This window comes from Bombina bombina, chromosome 5, assembly GCF_027579735.1.
Source record: "Bombina bombina isolate aBomBom1 chromosome 5, aBomBom1.pri, whole genome shotgun sequence".
Lineage (NCBI taxonomy): Eukaryota > Metazoa > Chordata > Amphibia > Anura > Bombinatoridae > Bombina > Bombina bombina.
The window spans coordinates 331299234-331312795 of record NC_069503.1 but is presented as its reverse complement, the minus strand read 5'-3'; the positions used below and the strand labels follow the sequence as shown (position 1 = coordinate 331312795).

At 41.7% G+C, this 13562-nt stretch overlaps 1 protein-coding gene across 2 annotated transcripts in view; it reads left to right on the top strand.

Annotated features, from left to right (window-relative positions):
- SNX13 (sorting nexin 13) overlaps positions 1 to 13562 on the top strand; it is an 882412-nt gene that overhangs the window by 374890 nt on the left and 493960 nt on the right. The window lies entirely within an intron of this gene.

Below are 13562 nucleotides of genomic sequence, written 5' to 3'. Positions count from 1 at the left end.
AATACTAATTTACAGGCTCGTAAATCTGTTTAGAGGAAGATTTATTATCTAGTTTGGAAAACTTTTATATTTCATGGTGTTCTCATAAATTTTCCTGGCATTCTTTTAGAATTCCTAGTATTTTACAGTTTCTTCAGGATGGTTTGGATAAAGGTTTGTCTGCAAGTTCCTTGAAGGAACAAATCTCTGCTCTTTCTGTTTTATTTCACAGAAAACTTGCTAAGCTTCCTGATATTCACTGTTTTGTACAGGCTTTGGTCCGTATCAAGCCCATCATTAAATCAGTCTCTCCTCCTTGGAGTCTTAATTTGGTTTTGAAGGCTTTACATGCTCCTCCTTTTGAGCCTATGCATTCTTTGGATATTAAACTACTTTCTTGGAAAGTGTTGTTCTTTTTGGCAATCTCTTCTGCTAGAAGAGTTTACGAATTGTCTGCTGTTTCTTGTGAATCTCCTTTTCAGATTTTCCATCAGGCTAAGGCAGTTTTGCAGACTTAATTTAAATTTCTACCTAAGGTGGTGAATTCTAGCAACATTAATAGAGAAATTGTTGTTCCTTCCTTGTGTCCTAATTCTAAGAATTCTTTGGAGAGATCCTTACATTATTTTTATGTTGCAAGAGCTTTAAAATATTATGTTGAAGCTACTAAAAATTTCAGGAAGACTTCTAGTCTATTTGTTGTCTTTTCTGGTTCTAGGAAAGGTCAGAAGGCTTCTGCCTTTTCTTTGGCATCTTGGTTAAAGCTTTTGATTCGTCTTATTTGATTCAGCTTTTGATCAGGCTTATTTGGAGTCGGGTCAGGCCCCGCCTCAGAATTACAGCTCATTCTACTAGATCAGTCTCCACTTTGTGGGCTTTTAAGAATGAAGCTTCAGTTGATCAGATTTGCAAAGCAGCAACTTGGTCTTCTTTGCATACATTTACTAAATTCTACCGTTTTTATGTATTTGCTTCCTCTGAAGCAGTTTTTGGTAGAAAAGTTCTTCAGGCAGCTGTTTCAGTTTGATTCCTCTGCTTATGTTTTAAGTTTTTTCTTTCCATTTATGAGAATAAACTTATATTTTGGGTTGTGGATTCATTTTTTCAGCGGAAAATGTCTGTTATTATTTTGATCCCTCCCTCTCTAGTGACTCTTCTGTGGAGTTCCACATATTGGGTATTACTATCCCATACGTCACTAGCTCATGGACTCTTGCCAATTACATGAAAGAAAACATAATTTATGTAAGAACTTACCTGATAAATTCATTTCTTTCATATTAGCATTTATATATGGCCCTTGGACAGATCTTATCACTATATCTCTTGCTTTTGCACACAACTGATTTTTTTTTTGACACGCAAAGATTTTTGCGTGTCAAAATTGTGCATGTTGGGTTTACTCTCATCAGGTTAGCTCACGTCCCTTAGTCTGTTCAGATCTGCTGGAATTTTCAGGAGCCTGGTTTGCTTGTCAGGTCAGCGCAGTTCCTTTTAGTTTTCCTGCACGTCGGGTTAGCGCATGTTTGTTTGGATATGCGTACGCCAGGTTTTTCGGTGCTCACATTCCCATTTATTCAGTCAGTTGTTTGGTGCGCGTTCAGAATGAATGTTTTTTTCTTTTTTTTCTTTTTTTTCCATCTCGGCTTAGCGTGCATTGTTACTGTCAACGCTACTTTGGTGGGGGTAAATGGTTTCTTTTCCTAAAGAGCTTTTTAAGGGGATTTTTTACAGTGTTTATTGCTTTGCTTTGCCATATGCTATAATGGAGCAGCAGGATTCTGTCCTTAAATTTACTTAAAGGGACAGTCAACACCAGAATTTTTGTTGTTTTAAAAGATAATTACCCATTACCCAGTTTTGCATAACCAACACAGTTATAATAATACATGTTTTACCTCTGTGATTACCTTGTATCTAAACCTCTGCAGACTGCCTCCTTATTTCAGTTCTCACGTGCATGAGCTCAATGTTATCTATCTATATGAAACACATGAACTAACGCCTTCTAGTGGTGAAAAACTGTCAAATGCAGAGGTGGCCTTCAAGGTCTAAGAAATTAGCATATGAACCTCCTAAGTTTAGCTTTCAACTAAGAACACCAAGAGAACAAAGCAAAATTGGTGATAAAAGTAAATTGGAAAGTAGTTTAAAATTGCATGCCCTATTTGAAAGTTTGTTTTGGACTTGACTGACCCTTTTTGGAAACTGAGACTCATGAACACCTTTCTACCATTATTTGGAGTGCTTATCATAAAAAAGCTGAAGTGCCCTCTTCAGCTCATTTATGTGGCTCATGTTTAGATTTGTTAATGCATACAGACCAATGTAATGCTGTTTATTTGGGTACTAATGCACCTACTCTTTGTTTATTACAGGTTTATACTGAAGTGGTGCCTCCTGCCATGAAATCTTTCATCAAGGCTGCAGTCTCTGAGGCGTTGGCTGATCTCCCATTCTTTGCAAGGTCCAGTAATCAACAGGCACAAGTAGTGGATACTCTAGTAGTTCCTGGTCATTTCAGCCTGCTTATCTGTTCCCTCCTCTGGTTCTTCTTCCCATAGTGATTTCTAAGATAAGGTTGAAGAAGTAATTTATCCTGATTGCCCCAGCATGGCCTCACAGGATTTTTATTTTCAGATCTGGTTTATATGTCCAGTTGCCCTCCTTGGCCTTTTTCTCTCTGGTCAGACCTTCTGTTTCAAGGTCTTTTTTTCATCCGGATCTCAAGTTTCTAAGCTTGATGTTAAGGAAATTGAATGCTTGGTTTTGAGACATAGGGGTTTCTCCGATTCTGCGTTTTGAAACTCTGTTTCATGATTGTAAATCTCTTTCCAGGAAGATTTATCACAGGATTTTGAAAATTTAAATTGCTTGTTTTGTAAATCACATTTCTCCAACATTGGTGTGTCCGGTCCACGGCGTCATCCTTACTTGTGGGAATATCTCTTCCCCAACACGAAATGGCAAAGAGTCCCATCAAAGCTGGCCATATAGTCCCTCCTAGGCTCCGCCCACCCCAGTCATTCTCTTTGCCGTTGCAGAGGCAACATCTCCACGGAGATGGTTAAGAGTATGTGGTGTTTAGTTGTAGTTTTTTTTTATTCTACTATCAAGAGTTTGTTATTTTAAAATAGTGCTGGTATGTACTATTTACTCTGATACAGAAAAAGATGAAGATTTCTGTTTGTGAGAGGAAGATGATTTTAGCAGACAGTAACTAAAATCGATTGCTGTTTCCACATAGGACTGTTGAGATGAAGTAACTTCAGTTGGGGGAAACAGCAGACTTTTCTGCTTAAGGTATGACTAGCCATATTTCTAACAAGACTCTGTAATGCTGGAAGGCTGTCATTTCCCCTCATGGGGACCGGTAAGCCATTTTCTTAGTCTCAAACAGAATAAAGTGCTTAATATGGGCTATAAAACTGGTAGACACTTTTATGGGCTAAATCGATTGCTTTATTTGGACATTTTATACATGTTTTTGCTGATAATTCACACTTATAAACTTGGGGAACGTTTTTTAACGTCAGGCACTATGTTAGACACCTTTTCCAGTCAGGAAGGGCCTTCCCAGTTGTAGGCTGAGCCTCATTTTCGCGCCATTACTGCGCAGTTGTTTTTGAGAGCAAGACATGCAGATGCATGTGTGAGGACCTGAAAGTAGTTGGAAAAGCTCCTAGAAGGCGTCATTTGGTATCGTATTCCCCTCTGGGCTTGGTAAAGTCACAGCAAAGGCTGTAGCTGGGACTGTATAGGGGTTAAATCTGTAACCGGCTCCGGTTTTGTTATTTTAAGGGTTAAAGCTCTGAAAATTGGTGTGCAATACTTTTAATGCTTTAAGACACTGTGGTGAAATTTTGGTAAATTTTGAACAATTCCTTCATATTTTTTCACATATTCAGTAATAAAGTGTGCTCTGTTTAAAATTTAAAGAGACAGTAACGGTTTTGTTTTAAAACGTTTTTTGTGTTTTATTGACAAGTTTAAGCCTGTTTAACATGTCTGTGCCTTCAGATAAGCTATGTTCTATATGTATGAAAGCCAATGTGTCTCCCCCTTCAAAATTGTGTGATAATTGTGCCATAGCGTCCAAGCAAAGTAAGGACAGTACTGCCACAGATAATGAAATTGCCCAAGATGATTCCTCAGATGAAGGGAGTAGACATGGTTCTACATCATCTCCTTCTGTGTCTACGCCAGTTTTGCCCATGCAGGAGGCCCCTAGTACTTCTAGCGCGCCAATGCTTATTACCATGCAACAATTGACGGCTGTAATGGATAACTCCATAGCAAATATTTTATCCAAAATGCCTGCATATCAGAGAAAGCGCGATTGCTCTGTTTTAAACACTGAAGAGCAGGAGGGCGCTGATGATAATTGTTCTGTCATACCCTCACACCAATCTGAAGGGGCCATGAGGGAGGTTTTGTCAGATGGGGAAATTTCAGATTCAGGAAAAATTTCTCAATAGGCTGAACCTGATGTTGTGACATTTAAATTTAAATTAGAACATCTCCGCGCACTGCTTAAGGAGGTGTTATCTACTCTGGATGATTGTGACAACTTGGTCATTCCAGAAAAATTATGCAAGATGGACAAGTTCCTAGAGGTTCCGGTGCATCCCGACGCTTTTCCTATACCCAAGCGGGTGGCGGACATAGTGAATAAGGAGTGGGAGAAGCCCGGCATACCTTTTGTTCCCCCTCCTATATTTAAGAAATTATTTCCTATGGTCGACCCCAAGAAAGGATAGTTGTGCTTTCATAGATCCTATGGATAAAAAATTGGAGGGTTTGCTTAAAAAGATTTTTGTACAGCAAGGTTACCTTCTACAACCCATTTTGTGCATTGTTCCTGTCACTACAGCAGCGTGGTTCTGGTTCGAGGAACTAGAAAAGTCGCTCAGTAGAGAGACTCCATATGAGGAGGTTATGGACAGAGTTCACACACTTAAGTTGGCTAACTCTTTTATTTTAGATGCCGCTTTGCAATTAGCTAGATTAGCGGCGAAAAATTCAGGGTTTGCAATTGTGGCGCGCAGAGCGCTTTGGCTAAAGTCTTGGTCAGCGGATGTATCATCCAAGACAAAATTGCTTAACATCCCCTTCAAGGGTAAAACTCTCTTTGGACCAGAATTGAAAGAGATTATCTCAGACATCACTGGGGGAAAGGGTCACGCCCTCCCACAAGATAGGCCTTTCAAGGCCAAGAATAAGTCTAATTTTCGTTCCTTTCGTAATTTCAGGAACGGACCGGCCTCTAATTCTGCATCCTCTAAGCAAGAGGGTAATGCCTCACAGTCCAAACCAGCCTGGAAACCGATGCAAGGCTGGAACAAGGGTAAGCAGACCAAGAAGCCTGCTACCGATAACAAAACAGCATGAAGGAGTAGCCCCCGATCCGGGACCGGATCTAGTGGGGGGCAGACTCTCTCTCTTTGCTCAGGCTTGGGCAAGAGATGTTCAGGATCCCTGGACGCTAGAAATAGTTTCTCAGGGTTATCTTCTGGAATTCAAGGAACTACCCCCAAGGGGAAGGTTCCACATGTCTCACTTATTCTCAAACCAAATAAAGAGACAGGCGTTCTTACATTGTGTAGAAGACCTGTTAAAGATGGGAGTGATACACCCAGTTCCAATGACGGAACAAGGAATGGGATTTTACTCAAATCTGTTCGTAGTTCCCAAAAAAGAGGGAACCTTCAGACCAATTCTGGATTTAAAGATCCTAAACAAATTTCTCAGGGTACCATCGTTTAAAATGGAAACCATTCGAACAATTCTACCCACTATCCAGGAAGGTCAATTTATGACTACCGTGGATCTAAAGGATGTGTACCTACATATTCCTATCCACAAAGAACATCATCAGTTCCTAAGGTTCGCCTTTCTGGACAAACATTACCAGTTTGTGGCCCTTCCATTCGGATTAGCCACTGCTCCAAGGATTTTCACAAAGGTACTCGGGTCCCTTCTAGCGGTTCTAAGACCGAGGGGCATTGCAGTAGTACCATACTTGGACGACATTCTAATACAAGCGTCGTCCATTTCAAAAGCAAAGGCTCATACAGACATCGTTCTGGCCTTCCTCAGATCTCACGGATGAAAGGTGAATGTTATCTGTCTCCGTCAACAAGAGTTCCCTTCTTGGGAACAATCATAGATTCCTTTGAAATGAGGATCTTTCTGACAGATGTCAGAAAGTCAAAACTTCTAAGCGCTTGTCAAGTTCTTCATTCTGTTCCACGTCCTTCCATAGCTCAGTGCATGGAAGTAGTAGGGTTGATGGTTGCAGCAATGGACATAGTTCCTTTTGCGCAAATTCATCTAAGACCATTACAACTGTGCATGCTGAAACAGTGGAATGGGGACTATACAGACTTGTCTCCAGTGATTCAAGTAGATCAGAAGACCAGAGATTCACTCCGTTGGTGGATATCCCTGGATCACCTATCCCAGGGAATGAGCTTCCACAGACCAGAGTGGGTCATTGTCACGACCGACGCCAGTCTAGTGGGCTGGGGTGCGGTCTGGGAATACTTGAAAGCTCAGGGACTATGGTCTTGGGAAGAGTCTCTTCTCCCGATAAACATTCTGGAACTAAGAGCGATATTCAATGCTCTCAGGGCTTGGCCTCAGCTTGAAAAGGCCAGATTCATAAGATTCCAATCAGACAACATGACGACTGTTGCGTATATCAATCATCAGGGGGGAACAAGGAGTTCCCTAGCGATGAAAGAAGTAACCAAAATAATACAATGGGCGAAGAATCACTCCTGCCATCTATCTGCGATCCACATCTCAGGTGTGGAAAACTGGGAAGCGGATTATCTGAGTCGTCAGACATTCCATCCGGGGGAGTGGGAACTCCACCCGGAGATTTTTGCCCAGTTGACTCAATTATGGGGCATTCCAGACATGGATCTGATGGCGTCTCGTCAGAACTTCAAGGTTCCTTGCTACGGGTCCAGATCCAGGGATCCCAAGGCGACTCTAGTGGATGCACTAGTAGCGCCTTGGTCCTTCAACCTAGCTTATGTGTTTCCACCGTTTCCTCTCATTCCCAGGCTGGTAGCCAGGATCAAACAGGAGAGGGCCTCGGTGATCTTGATAGCTCCTGCGTGGCCACGCAGGACTTGGTATGCAGACCTGGTGAATATGTCATCGGTTCCACCATGGAAGCTACCTTTGAGACAGGACCTTCTGGTTCAGGGTCCATTCGAACATCCAAATCTGGTCTCCCTCCAGCTGACGGCTTGGAGATTGAACGCTTGATTCTATCAAAGCGTGGGTTTTCAGATTCTGTGATTGATACTCTGGTTCAGGCCAGAAAACCGGTAACTAGAAAGATTTACCATAAAATATGGAAAAGATATATCTGCTGGTGTGAATCCAAGGGATTCCCTTGGAATAAGATAAAAATTCCTAAGATTCTTTCCTTTCTGCAAGAAGGTTTGGATAAAGGATTATCTGCAAGTTCTCTAAAGGGACAGATTTCTGCTTTATCTGTCTTACTACACAAACGACTGGCAGCTATGCCAGATGTTTAAGCATTTGTTCAGGCTCTGGTTAGGATCAAGCCTGTTTACAGACCTTTGACTCCTTCCTGGAGTTTAAATCTAGTTCTTTCAGTTCTTCAAGGGGTTCCGTTTGAACCTCTACATTCCATAGATATTAAGTTGTTATCTTGGAAAGTTTTGTTTTTGGTTGCTATTTCTTCTGCTAGAAGAGTTTCAGAATTATCTGCTCTGCAGTGTTCTCCGCCCTATCTGGTGTTCCATGCAGATAAGTTGGTTTTGCGTACTAAGCCTGGTTTTCTTCCAAAGGTTGTTTCTAACAAAAATATTAACCAGGAGATAGTTGTACCTTCTTTGTGTCCGAATCCAGTTTCAAAGAAGGAACGTTTGTTACACAATTTGGACGTAGTCCGTGCTCTAAAATTCTATTTAGAAGCTACAAAAGATTTCAGACAAACATCTTCTCTGTTTGTCGTCTATTCTGGTAAAAGGAGAGGTCAAAAAGCGACTTCTACCTCTCTTTCCTTTTGGCTTAAAAGCATCATCCGATTGGCTTACGAGACTGCCGGACGGCAGCCTCCTGAAAGAATCACAGCTCACTCCACTAGGGCTGTGGCTTCCACATGGGCCTTCAAGAACGAGGCTTCTGTTGATCAGATATGTAAGGCAGCGACTTGGTCTTCACTGCACACTTTTGCCAAATTTTACAAATTTGATACTTTTGCTTCTTCGGAGGCTATTTTTGGGAGAAAGGTCTTGCAAGCCGTGGTGCCTTCCGTTTAGGTAACCTGATTTGCTCCCTCCCTTCATCCGTGTCCTAAAGCTTTGGTATTGGTTCCCACAAGTAAGGATGACGCCGTGGACCGGACACACCAATGTTGGAGAAAACAGAATTTATGCTTACCTGATAAATTACTTTCTCCAACGGTGTGTCCGGTCCACGGCCCGCCCTGGTTTTTTAATCAGGTCTGATGAATTATTTTCTCTAACTACAGTCACCACGGTACCATATGGTTTCTCCTATATTTTTCCTCCTGTCCGTCGGTCGAATGACTGGGGTGGGCGGAGCCTAGGAGGGACTATATGGCCAGCTTTGCTGGGACTCTTTGCCATTTCCTGTTGGGGAAGAGATATTCCCACAAGTAAGGATGACGCCGTGGACCGGACACACCGTTGGAGAAAGTAATTTATCAGGTAAGCATAAATTCTGTTTTTTTCTGGCTTTTTTTTATGAATTGCTGGATTCTTTAGTTTTTGCAGGATGGCCAAGTTAATCTGCCAGTTCCCTGAAAGGGCAGATTTCAGTTCTTTCAGTTTTTGTTCCATAGAAAGATTTCCTTCCTATGGCATAGAGATATTAGAGAGTCCACAAAACATTCTAATTACTAGTGGGATATTCACTTGTGGAAATCCTTGTGGAAAGTATTTAAATCTGTTTTAGGGAAACTTAATTTGGCATTCAATTTTTTTTGTTAATTGTGAACTGATACCCAATTATAGGCTCTAATACTGAAATTGATTCATTTGAAAAATGCTTATTGTGATTTGAGGCTAAGATAATTCCTCCTGTACAATTTTGCTCTTCATGTTTAAATAAAACTTTAAAGTTTAAAGATAAGATGTCTCTCCCTGAGTCTCCTGTCTCTCATGATAGTGTTATCCTAGCTACACCTCAGCTTTCCCCTCAAGCTTCACATGCAATGCCCTGCGGTTCCTCTCAATCTCCTGGGGGTGTTTTTTTACCTGGTGATTTGGCTGCACTGATTTCTTTGCACTGATTTCTTCTGCTGTTTCTGCAGCTTTATCAGCTCTTCCAAAGGTTTTTGGTAAACAAGAGGAAATCTAAACATATTGATGTTAGTAAGGCTGTCTCCGCTAAAGCTGTGTTAGTCAGTTTGTCTCAATTATCTGATGAGGATGATTCTTCAGTGGCTTCTGAGGGGGAATTGTCAGATTCTGATACTGTAGTGACAAATTCTGCAGATTCAGAGGAGATTAATTTCATATTTAAGTTAGAACACCTTCGAGTTCTTTTGATGGAGGTTCTTGCTACTTTGGAAGAATCCGAATCTGTTGTGGAGAATCCAAAGAGGTCTAGTAAGCTTAATAGGGTATATGATGTACCTTCATGTGTTGAAGTATTTCCAGTTCCAGACCGTATGGCAGATATTATAACTCAGGAATGGGATAAACCAGGGATTCCTTTTTTCCAGTCTCCTGTTTTTAAAAAAAAGATGTTTCTTGTTGCTGACTCTATTTGTGACTCATGGAGCACGTTGCCCAAGGTAGTGGGAGCTATCTCTGTTCTGGCTAAGAGAACTACTATTCCTATTCAAGATAAGTTGTTCTTTCAAGGATCCCATGGATAAGAAGCTTGAGGCTTTTTGAAGATGCACATTCATCAGGGATTACAGTGGCAACCTGTTGCTAGTATTGCTACATTTGCGGGGGCAGCATCTTATTTGGTGCGATGATTTATCTAATCTTATCCTAGAAGAGACTACTATAGAGGAGATCCAAGACAGGATCAAGGCTCTCAAGCTAGCCAATACCTTTATTTGTGATGCCAACATGCAAGTTCTTAGATTCGGTGCTAAGATTTTTGGTTTTACTGTTTTAGCTTGCAGAGCTCTCTGGTTAAAATCTTGGTCTGCAGATGTTACATCCAAATCCAAACTTTTATCTCTGCCTTATAAGGGTAAAACTTTGTTTGGACTAGGTCTGGCAGAAATTATTTCTGTCATTACAGGTAGAAAGGGTTCTTTTCTACCTCAGGATTAAAAGAATAGACCTAAGGGTCGCCAGAATTCTAATTTTCGTTTATTTTGTAACTTTAAGGGACAGAAGTCTTCCTCTTCCAAGTCAGATCAATCCAAGTCTTCTTGGAGGTCCGGTCAGCCTTGGAATAGGGGGAAGCAAGCTAAGAAGCCTTCCGTTGATTGTATATCAACATGAAGGGGCCGCCCTGATCCTGTAGTGGATCAAGTGGGGGGCAGACTTTCTTTTTTTCAGCAGGCTTGAATACACAATGTTCCTTGGGCCATAGATATAGTATCCTCGGTTACAGAATAGGATTCAAATCTTGTCCTCCCAGGGGCAGGTTCAACCTGTCAAGGTTATCTGCGAATCAGATAAAGAGAGAGGCCTTCTCTCATCCCTGGGAGTGGTTGTTCCAGTTCCTCTAGAGGAACAGGGTCTATGATTCTATTCTAATCTATTTGTAGTTCCCAAGAAGGAGGGCACTTTTCGTCCCATTCTGGACTTAGTGTTTCAATCAATTCCTCAGGGTTCCGTCCTTCAAGATGGAGACCATCCATTCTTTTTCTTCCTTTGGTCCGAAAGGGTGAGTTCATGACGACCATAGATCTGAAGGAAGCGTATCTTCATGTTCCTATTCACAGGGATCATTACCAGTATCTAAGGTTTGTCTTCCAGGACAAACATTTTCAGTTTGTTGCCCTTCCTTTTGGCCTTGCTACAGCTTCCAGAATTTTTACAAAGGTTCTGGGGATTCTGGCAGTGGTGAGGTCCCAGGTTATTGCTGTGGCGCCTTATCTAGACGACATTCTAGTTCAAGCGCCATCTTTTCATCTAGCAAGATCTCATACCGAGATGATGTTGTTTATTCTACGTTCCCACGGGTGGAAAGTTAATCTGGGAAAGAGTTCCCTTGTTCCAGATACAAGGGTTTGTTTCTTTGGAACAATCATAGTTTCCCTGTCCATGAAGATTTTTCTGACGGACGTCAAGCTTCATGTTTCTTGCCTGTCGCTCCAGTCTGCTATTCGTCCATCTGTGGCTCAATGCATGGAGGTGATTGGATTGATGGTTGCCTCCATGGACATTATTCCTTTTGCTCGGTTCCATCAGAGACCTCTGCAGTTTTGCATGCTCAGTCAATAGAACGGGGACCACTCAGATCTCTCGCAGAAAATACACTTGGATTCCCCAACAAGAGTCTCACTCTCATGGTGGGTTTCACAGGACCATCTGTCTCGGGGCACATGCTTCCTGAGGCATTCCCGGGTGATTGTGACCACTGAAGCCAGCTTGTTAGGCTGGGGAGCAGTTTGAAGTTTCTTAAAGACACAGGGTCTGTGGACTCCAGAGGAGTCATCTCTTCCAATAAACATCTTGGAGTTGAGAGCAATTTTCTATGCTTTAATAGCTTGGCCTCAACTATTTTTGGTCGGATTTATCAGATTTCAGTCGGACAAAAATCACCTTGGTGGCCTACATCAATCACCAGGGAGATACTGAGTCTCACAATTGCCATCTCCCAGCAATCCACATACCAGGGGTGGACAACTGGGAGGCGGATTTTCTAAGCAGGCAGACTTTTCATCCCGGAGAGTGGGCTGTCTACCCAGAGGTTTTCGTAATAAATCTCAGGTGCGGGGTTCCAGAGTTGGATCTGATGGTGTCTCATAAAAACGCCAAGCTTCTAAAGTACAGTTCAAGGTCAAGAGATCCTCTAGCCGTTCTGATAGATGTTCTAGCGGTTCCTTGGAGCTTCAACCTAGCATACCTGTTTCCTCAGTTTGCGTTGCTTTTCACAAGTATTTGCTCACATCAAACAGGAGAGAGCTTCTGTGATTCTTATAGCTCCTGCAAAGCCTTGCAGGATCTGGTTAGCGGATCTGGTGACAATGTCATCTTTTCCACCATGCAGGTTACCTTTCAGGAAGGACCTTTTAATTCAGGGTCCCTTTCTTCATCATTTGGTTTCTCTGAAGCTGACTGCTTGGAGATTGAACGTCTAAGTTTGGCTAGACGTGGCTTCTCTGAGAAAGTCATAGATACTATGCTTCAGGCTCGTAAACCGGTTACTCACAGAATTTAGTATAGGGTATGGTGTAAATACCTTCATTGGCTTTTCTTCAGGAGGGCCTGAAGGGTCAGATTTTTGCTCTGTCCTTCTGTATAAACGTCTGGCAGTTCTGCCAGATGTTCAGTCTTTTGTTCAGGCCTTGGTTGGAATCAGGCCTGTGTTTAAATCTGTTGCTCCTCCTTGGAGTCTTAACCTTGTTTTTAGAGTTTTGCAGCAAGTTCCATTTAAGCTGATGCATTCTGTTAGTATTAAATTACTATCTTGGAAGGTTTTGTTTCTTCTTGCTATTTGATACGCTCACAGAGTTTCCGAACTTTCGGCTCTGCAGTGTGATTCCCCTTACCTTATTTATCATGCTGATAAGGCGGTCCTTCGTACTAAGCTAGGATTTCTCCCTAGGGTAATGCCGGATCGCAATATTAATCAGGAAATTGTTCTCGCTTCTTCCCAGAAGGAACATCTTTTGCATAACTTGGATGTTCTGCGTGGTCTTAATGTTTTATTTTAATATATACATTTTTACTCAATTTCAAAAATAGAAATAACAATTGGGGACACGCAGGACCCCTGCTCCAATAGACACAAACATATGAAACGGACACGCAGGTCCGGTTAAAGTTATTGTCAAAACATTGATAAGTCGGGTAACCCTTCCTTAGTGAGGGAAGGGGACTTTAAACAAACTCCCCCAAGGCCAAACTAAGAAATACAAGATTAGACAGTCGTATAAATAGAAGACATCAGATTGACTCAAATTTTTCCGTTTCAAAGAAGCCAACATAGATCTGACCATTGGGGAACTCACACTTCTATAATACAATGGAAGAATGGTTAATATGAGGGAGTTTGTGGTGCAAATAGTTCACCTAGATTGAACCCTGATGTGGGCCCTGAATGTGGGTGGGGGGGGGGAGCTAGGGCATATAAATTAAGTTTAGTCTTCCAAAAGCCCGCACAAGGCATATGTGAGATAGATAAAGGCTCCGAGAACAAAAACTATTGTATTTCAGGAAGAGATTATATTCCAGCGATCATATCGGTATCATATCGGTCTCTCAATAAACTATTAATAAACTATTAATATAAACTAAAACAACAATGCATAGCAACATGAGGAAGAAGATAGCATAGATTGGAAGGTCACAAAATAAAGTTAAGACTGTACTTAGCACACATCGTACCTAGAGCAAACATTACCTAACATACACTGGACCTAGCACACACAGTAA